Raw genomic sequence first — 19,832 nt, 5'->3', positions numbered from 1 at the left:
GCAACTGGAAAATGAGCACTTCATTGTGAAACACGGTGACGATTACTCATACAGTGGTATCCACCTGCTGGAGTAGATGTTTGCTCTCCCTGTTCAATGTAAGCATCCTTTTGCAATGGTTATTGTTAGAATGTAAACTGAGGTGATTTGTAACTTGTTACATGAATATCGGTATATAAAAGTGCCAAATAAATAATAAATAAATAAATAATCCCGATGGCTCATCAGAATCTATGGCCCATGATTGGTGCTCTATCTGTCCAAGGTGGAAATCCCTCTCACCTAAAGTTTTCAGTGGCACATGCGGGTTCACAAGAGTTCTGGTGGACGATGCCTCAAGGACAACTAGAGCGCCCAGTGGCGATCCCAGTGCCTTGGTGGTGATCAAAATAGTCAAGCTCAGCAACGAAAGGCACTGGTGGCCAACATGCCCTATGGCATGGAATGCGCTGAAGCTATCAGGACAACTCTGCATCATGAGGGCATCAAGGCCATTCTTTGTGATGGCAGTGCGGTCACTCACTGCGACAGCCTCGAGGGCGGCAACATCAAGGCAATGTATCGAGGGATGCCATGGCATCGAGGCCACATACCCTGACAGAATTGGGGGTGGCCATGCATGCATCTCGATGGAATCGAGAGCATCAATGGCACAGAGAGTATCACGGGCATCGATGGCGCCAAGGGTACCATGAGCATTGCAGCCATCGAGGGCACAGCGGCATATATGGCATCGATGTCATGGATGGTACTGCCAGCACTGCAGCATCAATACTACTGCAGCATTGATGGCAACAAGGTCCCAAGGGCATCAAGGCATCAAAAGCAGTGAGGTTGTTGACATCGAGGTCAGCAACAACGGCATCGAGGGGAACCATGATGCCCGATGACAGACCTGGTCCCCAACACCAGCCGCTACTCTGCCACATCAATGCCTATGGCACAGAAGGCCCATATGGTATCAAGGGCGGTTCCACACCTCAATGAACTCGAGGGCATCAAGGGTGACTGTTGGTATTTGTGGTAGTTTTGGGTGGATCCTTGGGCCGGTGGCAGATGACCACGCCCCCAGGGGAAGATCCCGATTTGGAGACAGACACACACTAGTTCTTTTATTAAACAGTATATTGAACCACCAGAGGTGGCAGTAGTGAGCTGGAAGCGCCCGGCTGGGCTGTAGTCCCTCAGATACTGGAACAGCGATCCCAGGATGGCTGAGCTGTAGAGAAACTAAATATAGTGAGTAGGCAGGGTATGCAGATTTCCGGTACAGAACCTTGATGGTAACTCTCACACAATAGTCTCATAGAAGCAGTCCAGGTGCTGGAATGAGTTAGGCCCTCGAGGAGCGAGTACCTGGTTCCAGGGAAAGCTCTGAGAGAGAGATAGTGACTCACTGGTGTTGTAGGCAGTGAAGACTTCCAGGCAGAAGAGGTATTCAGCAACAAGTCCGGGAACATAGGCCCTCGAGGAGCGAGTACCGGTTCCAGACTGACCTGAAAAAGAAAGAGAGAGTGAGGCCCCCGAGGAGCGGGTACCCCTGGTAAGTCCGAGGTAATAACGAATCCAATCCTTGTCCTTGCTAACTCGATTAGTTAGCGAATACTGAGACGTTAAATATCCGAAGCGGATGACGTCATCTCAGGGGGACGCCCCTGAGGTTCGCGCCACTGCTGGTACTTCAGTCAGGGCAGCGCCACGCGCGCACCCTTAGGCTCTTGAGAATCATGGTGGAGTGCAGTGTCGAGCCGCTCCGGGGACACCGGAGGAAGACAGCAAAATGACACCGTGGCAGTCAACCTTCCACTAGAGCAAGAGGGAGTCGCTGAGGAGGTAAGGAGGGCAGAGTGGAGACATTGGGCAGCGACAGTCGCAACAGTGGCAATGGTGCCTGAAGGGAAACCTGGTCCCTGACGCAGTCCTGATATTGATGCATCAGAACAATGGTGCGCTGTCACAGATGTGCACAGGCAACCATTACTGGTCATGGCACCGACGGTGCAGCAGCAAGCTGCTTGACCAGGCTCTGCTCACCCTCTCTCCCAGGAAGACTGCACTGCCATCACTGGCAAACAGGAGAGGAGGCTACGTCATCCAGGGCTCCTACCCATGGAGACTAGTTCCTTGAAGTGTGGGGAGGATGAACTCTTTCCCCTCCCCCCCCAGGAACGGTATGGTCCTTGATCATTTCACTGTCTGACCTCCATCAATGTCGATCGGTGAAATGACATGGGACTCCTGCCCAGGAAGAACTCAGGTGAGTACCCAGGCTCAGTGGCCGACATGAATTACCCATGGACTGCTCTCGGTCAGTCCTGCCAGCAGACAAAAAGGTACAAAAACAGACAAAGCAACAAGAGGACAGAAAATAAACTGCAGGTGCAGTATAATTTTTTTATTTAAGGAAGAAATAGACCAGATTGCAGTCATCACCCTTCAAGCTCTCCTATCCCCATCTCTTTACCTATCCTTCCTTGCCATTTCTCTACATCTTTTATTGTTTTGCACCTTCCCTCACCCCTCCCCATCCTACCTCTCTCTCTTATAGTCATTGACTTTTTCTCATCCTCCATTCTACCTCTTTCATACCCCTATTGTCCCTCCCAATACTACATTATTGGAGGCAACTAGATTCACCTTCTATAATTTTTTTGATAAACAAATACTCTCTATGTTGGTAATGGAACAGCTGTCCTGTAAACTTTTACATCCTAGAAGGAAAAAGGCTATTTTGGACATATGGCTTTATATCACCACTCTTCGCCATAAAACTCATAGTCTAATCTTAAATTATTTTTAGCCTGGTACATGGATAGGGATGGGGGAAAAGGTAAGGTTTTTTCCAAGTTGGGTTGATTCTGTATTTGACAAGTATAATATTGTTTTAAAAGACAACAGTTGTTTGGAAATGTGTTTGAGGAAAAATCAATAAAACAGATTTGAACTAAAAATGGGTAAATAGAAGGAGAGCAAAGTATATTAGATTATAAAATCAAGTGTAATTATTGTACTAAATTGATAATGTATTGAAAAAATGCACCTAGTCTACTGGCTGAGTTTACATAATAAAAGATGTCTGGCGTGAATATACTGTACCTTTGTCACATATCCAAAATGCCTACAGACTCCTATGGGTATCTATAAGAATGATTTTTTAAAGCTTAGCTACTTTTTTAAAACCAGGGTGTGCTTGTATATCTATTTGAATTTAGTACATTAATAGAAATGTAGATCAGGACAGCAGTCTGCCCATCCATATTAAAGTGAAGGCAGTGCTTCACTTTAATATGAAAGTTCAGTGGCAGTTTACCATTTCGTTTTGAGGGGACGTTTAGCATTCTGCTGCTGAAAGGGGGGCTGTTGTTTTTGTGAGTCATTGTGCCGCAGCCGCATTCTGCACAGCAGTTCGAGGCAGGCACAATGGCGCTGGCTGGGGAGCGTGGAAGGGAAACCGCGCTGTGCATCGCATGGTCATCTGAGCAAGGTGTGCCACGAATGTGCCTCAGCCCAGGGGAACTGATTCACCGTGAATTTGAAGTGTGTGGGGTGGGGGTGGGGGATGTCGGATTTTGCGTGGGAGCCTGTGGTTGATCTTGTAGTGCCTACTTCCCCTGACTGCAGGTTAAGGGACCACCTTAACATGCACATTAAGGCCTTGCTGCACAGCACATTATTTTTAGCATGCCCAAAAGACCCTAATGTGCACATTAAACTTGATTGCATAATCTCCCAAATGTGTAGCTGCTTGGCTAAATGCCCGGTACCTGGCAGGAGACACAGGAGGCTTACTGAAAAGGTGATGAGTTGCCCGGAGACCTGCTGCAAGATCCTTTAATCAATATGGTAAATAGCTGCTAATTCCCCAAGTCTTGCTGCCAGTGGCAAAGACAGATTGTATTCTTTGGACTGTATTCTCCCTTGGGGACAAATTTTGTTTTTTAATGTAGTTTTTCAGCCCTTGTTTTCATGAGACAAGTTGGAAGGCTCTTATCCATGGGGGGAAAACACATAATTCAAGGTCCTACTGGTGGGGAACATTTGCAATTACACTTTGCTCTACAAAATCCAGTCCAAATAAGTATTTGAAGCATCCAAGATTTTCTTTACTTTCCAAAATTAAAGCAGAGGATCATAAACTTCAAACAAGGCCAGTCGTATTATACTCCATGCAAAAGCAATAGCAGGAATTCTTCAATATAAGTCATTTCTTACAGATGGATAAGAGTGCACAAAATTAGTTGTTACTAGTCCCAGCCCTGGCAGGCTATGTAGACCCAGAGTAATGGGATGGAAGTTTTCTATTTGCACTGACCACTTACTACTTTTTTACCACCCAAGATTTTAAGACTAAGGATATATAAATATCCAGGCTTTACTCATGGCTCATTTCCTTGATTCTAGTGGAGTACTGCTACTGCATTATCAAGATTTTTGGATTCATATGGGAAAAATCGCAAAGATCGCATATCCCGGGAATCTTTCACAAATGAAAGGGGCTCACCTGGCCACTTATAGGTAAAACCCCATGATCTGGAGCTCAAAGCAATATGAGAGATTATGGTTTTTAATGAGTATTCACTTCTGAAATAAGCATCTGACGTTCGCTGTCTCAAAGGTTTCCAGGGATGCTGTTAATGCTTCCTCCTTTCTCTCCATTCTAGAAATCCTCTTGGAAAGGATGCCTTATTTCTTCTTAACCTAGAGGCAACTCAGCATCCCTCTAAAGCAGTGCTTCTGAAGCACCAGTCTGTGGACTGCTTCTGGTCCATGGCAGCATTTTTGCTGATCCGTGGTTAAAAAACATTGATCTAGCTCTTGCCTTTTACTCCAACTAGTTGCTAGCCAGCTTGTGAATGCTCTAAAACTAAGGTCTATCTTAAAAAATATTTATTTTGAAATGTGGTCACTCTACCACCCCCCCCCCCCCTTTGCAGCTGGTCAGAGGCTCCAGTTCCTTCTTTAACCCTGCTTACTTCAGGCTGGGGCCTGCCGATTCAGGAGCTCCAGGCTGCTGCCCCTCCCCCCATTTTTTTTTTTTTCTAAAGTTTTGCTTTCCTGTCTCTAAGGTCCATTAATATGCGCCCTCATCTTTGGGAAAACAAAACATCTCTCCTGAGGAACAATAGGCATGAGGGAGGGACATCAGCTGGATCTGAGGGAGGGACATCAGCTGGATTGTTAGCGGTGTGAATGAGCTCACACCATTAACAATCCAGCTGATGTCTTTATTGTTGTCCCCTGATGAAGGCAAGGCATCGAAACCCCAGCTTGTGTCGGGCCATATGTGTGGATCAAGCGATTTGATTCAATATATACTTTCCTCAATCTCATAAGTATGGCCACCTTCATGGATTTTATTATGCAATTAAAAAAAAAAAAACCCAAAACAGGGTAGACCTATGATTAAATTAAAGAGCCTTTAAATGCTGCAGCGACATAAAATAGTTGCAGTGAATTGGCGTTCTAGGTAAGCTCTATTAAATGATGGCCTCCATTAAAAATGAGTTGAAATGTATGGCATTATGTGAGGATAAAGATATTATAGGCATTTTAGAGATATGGTAGAAGGAGAATAACAAATGGGACTCTGAAAATACCAAGGTATAAATTATATCAATGTGGCAGAGCAGATCAAATTGACTGGGGGGTGGGGAATGGCACTAATGGCACAATATGTAAAAGATGGCATAGAGTCAAGCATGATAAAAATCCTGCAGGAAATAAAACACGCTGCAGAATCCTTATGAATAGCAATTCCATGTGTGACAGGAAAGCGTGTAACAGTGGGTGTATACTACTAGTCACCTGGCCAAAATGAAGAAACAGACTGTGAAATACTAGCCGAAATTTAAAAAGGAAACAAATTTGGCAACACAGTAATATAATGGAAGATTTCAATTACCCCAGTGTTGATTGGGCCAATGTCTCATCCAGACATGCTAGAAAGGTTTCTAGATGCCATAAACAACTGTTTCATGGAGAAGCTGGTGAGAGGCACAGCTACTTTAGATCTAGTCCTTAGTAGAACCCATGACCTGGTGCAAGGGATTACTGTAGTGGGGCTACTAAGCAAGAACGATTACAATGCAATCAAATTTGATACTGGAGGGAGGGTATTAAGTAAACCTATTACAGTAGTATATAACTTTAAAAAGGAAGACTATATAGAATGAGAAAATTAGAAAAAAACCTAAAAGGAACAGTTTGAAAGATTTAAAAGTTTGCATGAGGCATAGGCATTTAAAAATACAATTTTGGAAATCCAGATAAAATATATTCCATGTATTAAAAATGGTTGATGGAAGACCAAACAATTGACAAAATGATTTAATAGTAAGGTGAAAGAGGTAGTTAAAAGCCAAAAGGACATCATTTAAAAAATGGAAAGCAGATCCAAATGAGGAAAATACATAAGAGCATAAGAACTGACAAGTTAGCTGTGAGGCAGGTCAAGAGAAAATTTCTCATGTTTAAACTAATAATACAACTTTTTTCAAATATATTCAAAACAAAAAGCTTGTAATGGAATCATTTTGGCCACTAGATAGCCAAGAGGGGCAAAAGAGATGCTCAGGGAAGACAAGGAAATAGCAGAAAAACTGAATGAATTCTTTATCTCGGCCGTTACAGAGGAAGATGTTGGGAATATTTCCACCCCAACAAAAGGCAAAAGTCCAACCATCAAATTAGATAACGAGTACAAGGAGGAGGGACAAAAGATTCAATATCTCCTTCAGGTTCGTATAGGAATTTTATTATGTTCAGGCAAGCAAAAAGGCTATTGTAGCACCCAAAACAGCAGTTTGTATTATCAATTTTATATTTCCACACCTGAAATATTACTTAATGGTAGAGATTCTGAACAACTAAAACAAATATCTGTGATAATGGAGGATGTAATAGATAAGATTCAGAAAGAGTAACAAATCAGGACCAGATGGCATTCACCCCAGAGTTCTAAACTAACTAATACATGAAATTGCAAACCTGTTAACTAGTAATCTGTAACCTATCATTTAAACAGCCAAAATACCCGAAGACTGGAAGGTGGCTGTTATGTTTGGCTGGCCGCAGGGTAGTCTCACAACCATCCGCTTTCTCCAATTCACCCCAGCATCTTCTGCATCCTTCTGATGTGACAGGAATGTCGCCATAATCCAGTGGGCCCCAACGACCGACACAGCTCTGATGCCGCCTGCACGCGGCCATCATCCTGTTCTTCCTCTGTACTTAATGGGCCAGTGGCAGGAAAAGTCCTGTGGCGCCTGTGATGACATCAGCAAGCCCTCACTATTTAAACATGACCCAGACTGCCTAACACCGCCTCAGCAATGGGTCTCCTGCCTTGTGCACCGTGTGTTGCTCTTGCGTTACTGAGTTCCTGTGTTCTCTCGTCCAGCCTTGTCTTGCCCAGAATGTCTCATCCAGCCTTATCCTAGTCTCGTCCAGTGTCTGTCTGCCAGTTCTTGTATTTCTTAGCCTGTTATCATGGTACTGACCTTAGCCTTGGATCTGACCACATTTGCTTGCTGCCTGTACCTGACTCTCGTCTTGTAGCTGACTATGCTTGCTTGCTGCCCGCCGCCTGCACTCGATATCTCCAGTCTGCTGTCTGTTCTGACCGTGCCATGCCCTTGGACTCTGGTTGTCTCTCCATTTCTCTAGGGACCCACCTAAGCCCTGCCAGAGCTCAAAGGCTCAAACTGTGGGGGAGGCGGCTGGTATAGGAGAAACTCCAGTCTGTCCTGCTTCAGGGTGCCTTTGTGCTATCATGGTAGGCCTTGAAGGTTTGCCTATGAGGCTGTGTCAACTAAGCCACAACATGAAGGGCTCACCTCCACGCCATTCATCACAGTGGCTAATGTGTAGCTGATTTTTAAAAAGGTCTCCAAGGGTAATCTGGAAAACTATAAACTGGTGAGCCTGATGTTTATGCTGGGTAAAATGGTAGAAGTCATACTTAAAAACAAAATCATTTGCCATATAGATAGACATGGTTTAATGACGCAGAATCATCATAGTTATAGCAAAAGGAAGTTTTGTCTTACCAATCTTTTAGATTTCTTTGAAGGTGTAAATAAACATGTAGATAAAGATGAGCCGGTTGATATAGTGTATTTGGATTTTCAGAAGACATTTGACAAAATCCTTCATGAGGGACTCCTCAGGAAACTACAAAAGTCATGGAATAGGAGGCAGTGTCCTACTTCGGATTGGGAACTGGTTGAAAGGCAGAAAATACATTACTCTAAGAACCTGTTAATACAATATTTTACAATGTAATCAAATGCATTTTATGTAAACCATTGTGATCTCCTGTTGGAACAACGGTATATAAAAAGCATAAATAAATAAAATAGAGAGTAGGAATAAATGATCAGTTTTCAAAATGGAGAAAGGACATTAGTGGATCACCACAGGAATTGATACTGGGACCTGTACTATTTAACATATTTGAAAATGATTGGAAAAAGAAACAAGTGACGCGATCAAATTTGCACATGCTATGAAATAATTCAAAGTTCTTAAAAGAACAGTAGACAGTAGATTGTGAGGAACAGCAGGACATTGTGAGACAAGGAGACTGGACATCTGAATGGCAAATGAAACTAAATGTGGAAGTATGCAAACTGAAGCATATCAGGAAAAATAATCCCAACTATAGGTTCACAATGCTGGGTTTTGTATTGGGAGTCACCACCAAGGAAAAGGAGTTCTGGTGGACAATACATTGAAATCCTCAGTTCAGTGTGTGGCTGTGGTCACAAAAGCATATAGAGGTCGATTTTTAAAGCGTTGCTTGCACCAAAATGTTCACATACGCGCCTATGTGGACTGCGAGCAAACAGCGCAGATTTTAAAAAGATGCAAATGACGCAGGGCGGAAAAGGGGCAGGGCATGGGTGTTCTTGGGTGGGGCCAGCACATATGCGTGGAACTCCATAATTTAAAACCGAAAAACACAGTATGCATACATGAGATATCCGTGTAACTTTACAGCTCCTCCTAATGAGGAACAAGTTTGTAGATCTCCAGTTTTAGGGCTTACAGGACAGGATGAAGGGTCCGGGTTAACTGAGCGATGTGCAGGATGAAGAACCAGCAGCGTCTGAAAATCCTAGATATTAACTGGACAAACTGGAGGACTAATTGAAAAGCGGAGAAAGTGCCTCGTGCGAGCATATTTTAAAATCCGCTTATGTATGCACATAAAAGCCTACAAAGTCCCATGGAAGACACGCAAGCTAGCTGTGCTTGAGTAACCTCTTAAAATTAGAAGCATACTTACACGGGGTTGGTGTATTTTAAAACATAAGAGGTAGATTTTCAAACCCCAGCGTGTGTAAATACCGAGGTTCACGTGCGTGGCCAGGCCTTTCGCGCGCCGGGCCAATTTTCAAACGGGGCGTGGCAGTCCAGGGGGCGGAGACAGCGGGGCTAGAGGCTCCCGGCACAGTGGCCATTTGCGCGCAACTTGCTGCTGCTCCTTGGCAGGAGCAAAAGGTAAAACAGAAATATTTGGACTGGTTAGGATAGGGATAGGGGGAGGGCAGGATAGGGAAAGGGAGGTTAGGCTAGGGGGTTTGGAGCGGATTGAGAGGCAACTGGGGATGGCCCCGATGTGTCGCCGCATGTATTTGCTAAACTCTACCCCCCCTTTGTGCTCGCCGCTTTCCAACCTGGCATTTTATAACATGCGAGCTCTTTGTAATCTGTGAGGGAACATTTGTTTTGTCAAACATTACAACTTAAATGGTTACAAATTTAGGATAGAACCTTTGCATTTATAACTGTGAAAGGAAGATTCTGGGATGAACAGTGCTTAGAGTATTTTACATTTTTTGTTGTCTCTGCTAATGGACCACTTATTTTTATCGAGCTTCTGTTAATATTGGTGGACAACTTTACTTAGTCATTTGAGACTTTTAACATAAACTATTTTTGAATGTGGTTTTCAAGAAAGAGGAGCTGAATTTAATTTTGATTATACAATGAGACTCTTAGCATCTCCGTTATGTTGGAAAGCTTCAGAACATCTTGCTTTTTTTTACTAAGAGATGAGAGTCAGAACTATTATCTTTTAATTTTTGGTTGACTAGTCACTTGCAAATTGTAGACTTTTTTTCAGCTATGTTTGCTGGCTCATTAGTCACTCTAGATAATGGGTTAGTAGGAGTAGATATGTAATCACATCCTGGGAGGCGGATGTCACTCCAATGGGGCCATAAAAGAATTTATAGTCTCTTTGGGGCAGGGACCCTGGCTGGCTCTTCTGCCTCTCTTACCTCCCAAGGTGTGGATTCTTTTGACTGGGGGAAGAAAAGAGTCCTCTCGGGTCCCAGTGCGGGGTGTGACTGACTTCCTCTCCTGAACTCCCTGGGTGAGGTGAAATCCTAGACACTGTGTGCTGTGTGCTCAAATAACATGCAGGGACCACTCTGTTAGTGTCCAAAAATAATACTGTACTGTAAACAACTCTGGCCTGATGGCAGGTAGAGAAGAACAGCAGTGGAGCCCTGACCTGCACTGGAGGATCTCGGATGGCTTCCAAGCTCTGGGTAGGCCCAAAATGTAACTCAGAAAAATCTCCAACCTTCCTCTCAAATTGCCAACTAAGACTGCCCCCAGAGCCCTTTGAGGAGCTCTGCTATAAAACCTCCTGCAGAAGATATCCATAACAGCTCCCGTAATGGGAGGGGCTGCCAACAAATGGACCCTCCCCCTAATTATCTCTCTCTAACTGCACTAACATGTATGGTCCCAGACAGGTGCCCTGGTTACAGATGGTTGATTCATTCTCTTCTCAAGCTGCTTTGTAAATTTTTGCTGTCCTTGTAATAACTGATAGGGGAAGATTCCGAAGGAGTTAACCCATTTTATAATTTATAAGTTAAGAGGGGAGGCCCCTACAGCACATAGTTTGTGAGTGCCACTGTAAGGTAAGGAATTGGCTATTGGGATGAAGGGCGGAGGGTAGGAAACGGTCTCAGCAAGGGAAGGCATAAGTAGGATTAATAAGAGAAGGGGGTATTCATTTCAGCATATGTTATCTTTTTATATTTAAATTTTTTCTCTGTCTTCTTATTTAAGAACACAAGACTTGCCATACTGGGTCAGACCAAAGGTCCCAATATCCTGTTTCCAACAGTGGCCAATCCAGGTCTTAAGTACCTGGCAGGATCCCAGATTCCTTGCTGCTTATCCTAGGAATAAGCAGTGGATTTCCCCAAGTCCACCTTAATAATATGGACTATTTTTCCAGGAATTTGACTAAATCTTTTTTAAATCCAGCTACACTAACAGCTTTCACCACATCATCTGGCAATAAATTCCAGAGCTTAATATGCTTAATGTTTTGTTTATTATTTTGATGGATGTTTAGGCTTGGAATCTTCTGTCAGGTTTGCACATTATTTAGAGCACTTTGATAATTTAATGTGGATTGGTTACTATGTCTGACACGGTGATATGCACCAATGGAATGATTTAGAATTGGTTCTGTAGTGAAAAGATTTAAAATTCTACAATATTTAAATAGACATAAAGCTAATATGGTGACGCTAATATGGAGATTTTTAGGTAACACAGAACACCTTAGGTTAAGACATCAATAGATGGGTGAGGTTCATTTTGCTTCCTCTGGAGGATGTAGAGCTGAGGTGAATGTATTGGTGGGGAAATCAGTTCCATTTAAGGAAACCGAAATGATAAAAGATCCTGAAGGGAGATACATTATAGTAGAAGGGAAGCTCCATGGTCAGCCACTAGTTTTATGTAATGTTTATGCTCCTAATAATTATTTATATATATTTTTTCAATTGTTAGTAAAATTGTTGCTTCCTACATAAATACACCTTTGATAATTGGAGGAGATTTCAATTCTGTACATGATTCTACTATAGAAGGAAACCCTCCATATAAAGAAAGTCAGAGTGGCAGTCTCAGAGGTAAATCATTTATTTGTAGATATTTGGATTTGATTGATGCATGGTGATGCTTGCATCTCCTAGAAAAGGATTACACACACATTTCTAGCTCCCATGATATAGTCAGTCAAAATTAGAATATCTATAAATTACAAAAGCCCATTTTCTAAAGAATCTGCTTTAGAGATTAATCTTCTGGCTATCTCTGATCATTCTTTGGTGTAGTTTGATGTGGAGGATGAAGGGGATTCAAGGGATAGATGGAAATTCCCTATTTTAGCTTTTTAAAGATCAGATGTTCTGAGTTTCTGTCACAAAAATGGAAAGATTTTGTACAATTTAATAAACTACACTATCAAAATCCCACTTTATTTTAGAACTTGCTAAGGGAGTATTGCAAGGGGATATTATTGCGAATGTAGTAAATAAAAAGAAAGAGTCATTAAAGAAATTCTGCATTTAGAAAATCAACTCAAAACTGCTAAAATCAAAATTGTACTGCACCCCACGTCTGTTAAAAAGACAAATATTATAGCAACTCAAATATCTTTAAATTCATTAATTTATCAATGTACAAATATGGGCTTTTTATATTACAAATACCATTTCTTGGAGTATTGTAATAAAGTTGGTAAAATGTTAGTAAGGATTACCAAGATATGGACAAATTCTAAATATATCTTGGCCATGAGTGATAAATTGGAGAGAATAGTTAATTCTAATTAAAACAAAAGTGCATCTATAAGAGGTCACGTGATGTGGTGATCCTGAGCAGACCTGTGTCTTAATACTCTGGGTATCATCCCTCTGTAATCAGTCTAACTTAAACATCATCACTTGACGAAATCAGCTGAAAGTTTGATGGTGAGCTACATATATGTCAATCAATAGATTTATGAACAAATCTTTGTTGAGTATGCCCATTAGAGTGGAAAAAAATATAAAGAGAAAACAAGGATGGCTGAAGACAAAATGGCCGCTGCTACTGTGAGTACACTCAGGCCTGCTTTAAACAATGAGGTTATAGCTGAGCTGACAGTGGTGGTGGTTGCCGCATTGCATAATAAATTAAGTTTGATCTCTGAGCAAATACCTGATCATTAAGCCCTTCCGTGGCTTGACAATGTAGAAGGGAGACTCTCAATAGTAGAAGATGACTCAGTGGCAATGCTAAGGAAAGTTGTAAAGCTAGAGAAACAGTCAAGTGTGCAAGAGTTAAAAAATAGATGATCTAGAAAACAGATTGCATAGGAGTAACATATACATTATGGGCTGGATTTTCAAAGGGTTACACGTGTAAATTTGGTCCTATGCATGCCGGGCCTATTTTTAAAAGGCCCGGCAATGTGTGTAAAGCCCCGGGATGCGTGTAAGTCCCGGGGCTTGCAAAAAGGGGTGGGGTGGGGCGGTCTGGGGGCATGGCCAGGGCATGGCCAGAGGCCGAATTAAGTTTTAAAACAAGAAAAAGAAAATGAAAAAGGTAGGGGGGAAAGGACGGGAGAGGTAGGGGAAGGGAAGGTGGGTTGGGAGGGTAGGGAACGGGAGAAGGCAGTGCGGCTCGGCACGGGTTCGGCGTGTGCAAGGTGCACAATTGTGCACCCCCTTGTGCGCGCTGACCCCCGATTTTATAACATGCACGCACAAAATTGTTTCACAGTTTAATTTTGTATAAGCTTAATTACAACAATAGGAACTCTGAAGAAGATGGCAAAGATTTAAAACAAATAAGGAAGACTGCACTTGTGATAGTTGATGTTTATGGGAAAGATGGTGCTCGGCATGTTAGTTTGGTCTGACTAAATGACTCGATTACTGCACATGATAATACTAGAGCTACGGGACTTGAAAGGCATGCCTTTGAATTGCTGAAAGCCTCGCATATGGCGAAAGTCTGCAGCAATAATTTTAAATAAAAGCATGAGTGCGGAGTAAATAAAATGGAGGGAATTGGCCTGATGGCCATGCCAGAGGCAGTCACTGTGGAAAAGAGAATGGCGGGACTTAAGATGTATAGGCAATTGACATCTATGACCGAAATACAGCAATAATATATTTGGGAGTACAGCAAGTGTATTGAGAGAGATATGTAATATGCATGTAAATTTACAAGGAAAAAGAAAAATATAACTCTCTGTTGCAGATTATTGCATAAGCACTACCCATCTAAATCACTGCACAATAACAATAATAGTAATGTGGAGGTAGTTACAGGCCAGGGCTATATTGTAGGAACCAGAAAAGAAGAGTTTTCTTCAAGATAAAGAATCCAACGAGAGATTTGTTTCTAAAAGGTAGTTGAGAAGCTGGTCAAAATACTTAACAAGGAGAGAAATAGGCATCGATAACGGCTGACAGTATATCATCTTTTCTAGTAAAACTAAGAGAACCATTGTAAAGGAGATTTAAATATAGATGTTGTGGGGGGATGGCACCAGTACACATATTATTGTATCTTTTTGTTATGATTTGTGGGTATGTGGGCCCTTGGCCCGAGGTGCAAGTTGACACTACCTGTGGGAAGGACCCCCACGGTTCTGCACCATCGGGAGGCAAGCTCAGAGGCATCGGAGAGCTCTAGGTGAGGCAATAGAGAGATCCCGTGGCACCAGGAGGGGACCCCCAAGAGAGTAGTCTGGAGGCGATGCCTGTCGAAGTGGGTGAGGAACCACTGTCTTTCCTGAAGGTACTGGATAGGTCACTGACAGAATGACCCTAGCGGGGTCTATTATGTGCCGTGGTGAATCGGGTACATCCTCTGTGACGAATGACTGCGAGAGGGTGTCAGTGTGACCATTTTTATTGCCAGGATGGTAACACAATACGAAATTAAATCATGTGAAGAAGAGGGACCAGCGGGCCTGGCGGTGGTTCAGACACTGAGCCTGATGCAGATACTCCAAATTTTTATGGTCCGTGTATACTGTAATCTGATGCTGAGCCCCTTCAAGCCAGGGGCGCCATTCCTCAAACGCCAACTTGATGGCCAGCAGTTCTTTGTCCCCAATGGCATAATTGCAATCCACTGGTGAAAATCGTCGAGAAAAGAAAGAATAGGGGTACAGCGTATCAGTAGTGGAATACTGACTTAATACAGCCCTAACGCCGACGTTGGAAGCATTGACCTCAACCACAAATGGGCACGTAGGATCCAGGTGCCGGAGACAGGATTCTTTAAGGAAGGCAGCCTTAAGATCTTGAAAAGCCGTCATAGTTTCGGGTGTCCACTGAGAGGGATTGGCCCTCTTATGATTCATGGCTGTGAGTGGTGCAGTCAGAGTGGAGTAATTGTAGATAAAAGAGCGATAGTAATTGGCGAAGCCAAGGAATCTCTGGAGGACCTTAAGGCCTGTAGGTTGAGGCCAGTCATGGATGCTTTTTAGTTTTTGAGGGTCCATACGAAAGCCCTAACTCAATACCACATATCCCAGGAAGGAAATCATCTCCTGTTCAAACGAACACTTTTCCAGCTTGGCGAATAACTGATTCTCCCGCAGCCGCTGTAGAACACGAGAAATGTCCCGGTGATGACTTTCGAGGTCTTGTGAAAAAACTAATATATCATCAAGATATACGACTACGCACTGGTATAGCATATCTCTGAAAACCTCGTTCATCAAGTTTTGAAATACCACGGGAGCATTATACAACCCAAATGGCATTACGAGGTATTTGAAGTGTCCGTCACGGGTGTTAAAGGCGGTTTTCCACTCATCTCCCTGGCAAATACGGACCAAGTTATAAGTCCCGTGGAGGTCCAACTTTGAGAAGATCTTAGCGCCTTGAAGTCTATCGAAGAGCTCTGAGATAAGTGGCAGCGGGTAGCGATCCTTGAGGGTTATTTCATTTAGGCAACGGTAGTCAATGCAGGAGAGCAGGGAGCTGTCCTTTTTCCCTACGAAGAAGAACCCTGTGCCTGGAGGGGACTTGGAGGGCCGAATGAATCCCTTATCCAGGTTTTCTCGAATGTATTCTGACATGGCTTGGGTCTCTTTGTGAAAGAGGGTAGATTCTGCCCCATGGGGGCTCTGAATTAGGTAACAAGTTGATTGTGCAGTAATTTGAGCGATGTGGAGGTAATGTGTCCACGGCCTTTTTAGAGAACACATCGGAGAAGGATGCATATTGCGGCGGAAGGCCGGAAAGAGTAGTTGTGGTTGCCATACAGGGTAATGGTGAAACAGATTCCAGGCACTTCTTGTGACAAGCGGGGCCCCAACGAGAGAGCTGTAAGGTGGCCCAGTTGAAGTGTGGGGTGTGCTGTTGCAGCCAAGGTAGTCTCAAAACTATGGGATGGATGGCCTTGTCTAAAATATGGAAAGAGATAGTCTCCACATGCAAGGATCCGGTGTGTAGTTGAATGGGTGCTGTAGTGTGGGTAACTTCACCAGGAAGAGGTTCCCCATGAATCGAAGACAGAAGTAAGGGTAGCGGAGACCGGATAGTAGGGATTCATAGATGTTCTGTGAGCTGCTTTAGAATGACCTGGGTCTTCAAAGACAAATCGAAACAGGGCCAGAAACCCTGGGAGGTCCCGAAGGACTGGGTCTGTCGCTCCCAGAGAGGTGATGCCCAGGCCAAGGATGTATGTGGTCTTGGTGATCACATCTGGGAAGTAAGCAGGTTGCAGGCAGAAATGAATATTATTTGGTTTAGGAACCCAGACACATGAGAGGGTTCCCAGAAAAAAGCAGTGGTGCCGGCAAGAGCACAGTCAGCCGAGGAACTGGCGAAGAGGTAGAGGTATTGAGCTTGATAGATGTGGTAGTGGCAGTCACAGCAGAATCTAGACGAGAACTCAGGTTGTTGATGGCAGCAGCCAGAGACTCTAAGAATTTTTGTTGTTTGCTGATCCTTTGCACCAGTCCAGGTAAGGCCTGGAGGGCCGAGATCTCTGCCGGGTCCATGGACTTGGCAATCTGTTATGATTTGTGGGTATGTGGGTCCTTGGCTCGAGGTGCAAGTTGACACTACCTGTGGGAAGGACCCCCACAGGTCTGCACTGTCAGGAGGCGAGGTCAGAGCCAGCGGAGAACTCTGGGTGAGGCAATAGAGAGATCCCACGGCACCAGGAGGGGACCCCCCCGAGAGAGTAGACTGGAGGTGATGCCTGTGCAGGGACCCCGAGGGAAGGGATGCAGGACAGACTGCAGAGCAGGGGGCGTGAGGCTTGACCAATCAGGAGGTACTCCGGAGGGCAACCCCAAAGGGAGGAGCTGCACAGCATAGGATGATGATGAAACACCGTAGACCAGCCTACAGGACAGGGAAGCTCAAGCTGAGCCTCTAGTGATGATGTAGCACCGCCCCAAGGAGTGGGGAAGTGGAGGCAGTCCTAATGTCGATCGTAGACGCAACCCTGAGGAGCGGGGAAGCGCACAAGTCCCAGGGAAGCTGGAGAGCATTACCCCGAGGAGCAGGGGAAGCTCTGGCAATTACTGTAGTATGAAGACGCGGTCCTGAGGAGCGGGAGGCATGGCCAATCTCATTCATGATGCGGGCACAATCCCGAGGAACGCGGGAGTCCCCTAGTAGAACTCACGAATAGTAGATATGTCCCAAAGATTGCCCTGAGGAATGGGGGACCTTGCAGGATAGAACCCAAGAGACACGGAGCCAGCCCGAGGAGTGGGGTAAGCCAGGAGAGCGAGTCCCCAGTGCATGCACTGGCTCCCGAGGAGCGGGTACCAGACAGGATTCACAGTCAAGGCACAAAGCTTCATGTGTCCACAAGACCAATCAGATCAGCTTACAAAGGATCGCTCCATGCCCCCCCTAATAAATCCACTAGTCACACTTCCATCCAGAAATGAACCTTGTCCACGGCCGGACCGTATTATTGGAATCTTCTGCCCCCGGAACTTCGACAGGAACAATGCCCTTTTTCTTTCAGAAAGAAACTAAAAACGTGGCTGTTCACCCAAGCCTTCCCTTAATGGACACCATACGAACAGCACAGCTATGCAATCCATTCTCACAGATCCCCCCCCCTCCTCCTCCCTCATTCGTGCCTGCAGCTTTATAGACCTAAAGACTAATCTATTGTCTAAGCTTGCTACATTCGTTCCTATGTTAATCTTCGTTATGTTAAACTTAGTTATTTATAACTTATTATATTAATCGTATGCTTTTGCTCTCTACTCTCCCATTCTGTAAACCCCTTGTTCATTGTAACTTTATCTTCATAGTTAATTGGTTACCCCTTGTTTCAATGTAAACCGGTACGATAAGACACTAGTCTTGAGTATCGGTATATCAAAAGTATTTAATTAAATAAATAAATAAATAAATAAATAAAGCATAGTGTCAGGAACAGGAAGCAGTAGTCGAAGACATTTGGAACTTGTTGCCAAGTCGGCTAGCTGAGGGCGAAGGTGGAGTTTAAATACCCCAGTCTGCTGATGTCATCAACCGGAAACGCCCCCGAGGTTCCCGCTGAGAAGGCTAGAAAGGAGGGCCTTGTGGCGCACGTGCGTGCCTAACAAGGCCCAAAGTCGAGGAAGATGGCAGCGGCATCCGGGCCGCCATTAGGAGTCCCGGGAATGTGGCGGTGAAAGCTGGCCTGATCCGCGAGCAGCCCCGGGGTGGGCAAGAGAGCAGTGCAGGAGGTAAGCACACACGTCGCAGCTGTCTGCGACTGACGGTCATAACACTTGTACTCTCAGAAGAGAGCAGTATTACACATGTTGGGGGGGAGATGGAAAGATGTGGAAAATGGAGGGGGGATAAGATTTGGGTTATGTGGATAGCAGGGAGGGTAGATGGCATATGGATGTGGCTAATGGGGTTTTGGTTATTAATGTAAATGGATATCTTCATAAATGGGTATATAAATACGTTCACTGTGTAGGCTGGGGCACAGTGAGGGAACATGGAAAAATATGATGCTACTTAGGAACATACTGATAAGTATGGGAAAAGCAATGTGATATTTTTGCAGGAAACTCATATGAAAGATGAAGAACATTAAAAAAAATTAAGGAAATGTTAGATTAACCAAGTGTTTTATGCCTCGGGTTCGTCTAAATGAAATGGAGGGGCTATCTTATTGCATAAAAATATTGCATTTACAATGGAAAAGGGGCAGTAGACATGGAGGGACGTTATATTTTGGTGAAAGGGAAATTATTTGGGAAAAAGTGATTTTAGCATTGGTGTATGCTAAAATCACTCAATATAATCATGAGTTCTTTGTTAAATTAGCAATGCGAATAACAGAAATGTGACCAGCCCCTCTCTTATTTGGGGGGGGGGGGGGGGGTTTGACCTAAATTCTGTAGCAGACTCAAACCTAGACAAAAATTCAGAAGCAAAAGTGCAGATAATGGGTAGAGGTAAGGGAGTACCTTTTTTATGTATCACTTTGGAACTAATAATTATTTGGAGACTACTACACTCGACAGAATGAGATTACACCCATTATGCGAGAGCATACCCCTCAAAATCAAGGATTGACTATATTTTAATATTTGAAGTATTATTTCAAAGTGTAGATAGGGCTTCTATTGGAGCATTAGTAATATCAGATCACTGTGCAGCTATATGTATTTTTGCAAAACAAATAGGACAGCGACAGTTTAGCAACTGGTTGATGCCCATGTGGTTAAGTGAGGATCCACAGTTTAAAACATTTCTAGAGAATAAGTGGAAACAATTTGAGATGAATAATACCCAGCATAAAAATCATCCAATTTTGTATTGGGAAACTTCTAGGGCAGTTATCAGGATGGAAATTATTAGTTATGTAATAGCCAAGAAAAAAAATTAAACAAATATAGATTGGACTTGGAAAATCAATTAGTCTTTTTTAAACAACAGATGAACAATCTACATTCAGAAGAGTGGAAAATTAAATTTCAGTAGTCTCAAAAGCTGTTGAATGATATACTGCGTCAGAGATCTGTTAAA

Source organism: Rhinatrema bivittatum, chromosome 6 (genome assembly GCF_901001135.1).
Source record: "Rhinatrema bivittatum chromosome 6, aRhiBiv1.1, whole genome shotgun sequence".
In the NCBI taxonomy this organism is placed as follows: Eukaryota; Metazoa; Chordata; class Amphibia; order Gymnophiona; family Rhinatrematidae; genus Rhinatrema; species Rhinatrema bivittatum.
This window is presented reverse-complemented; position numbering follows the sequence as displayed.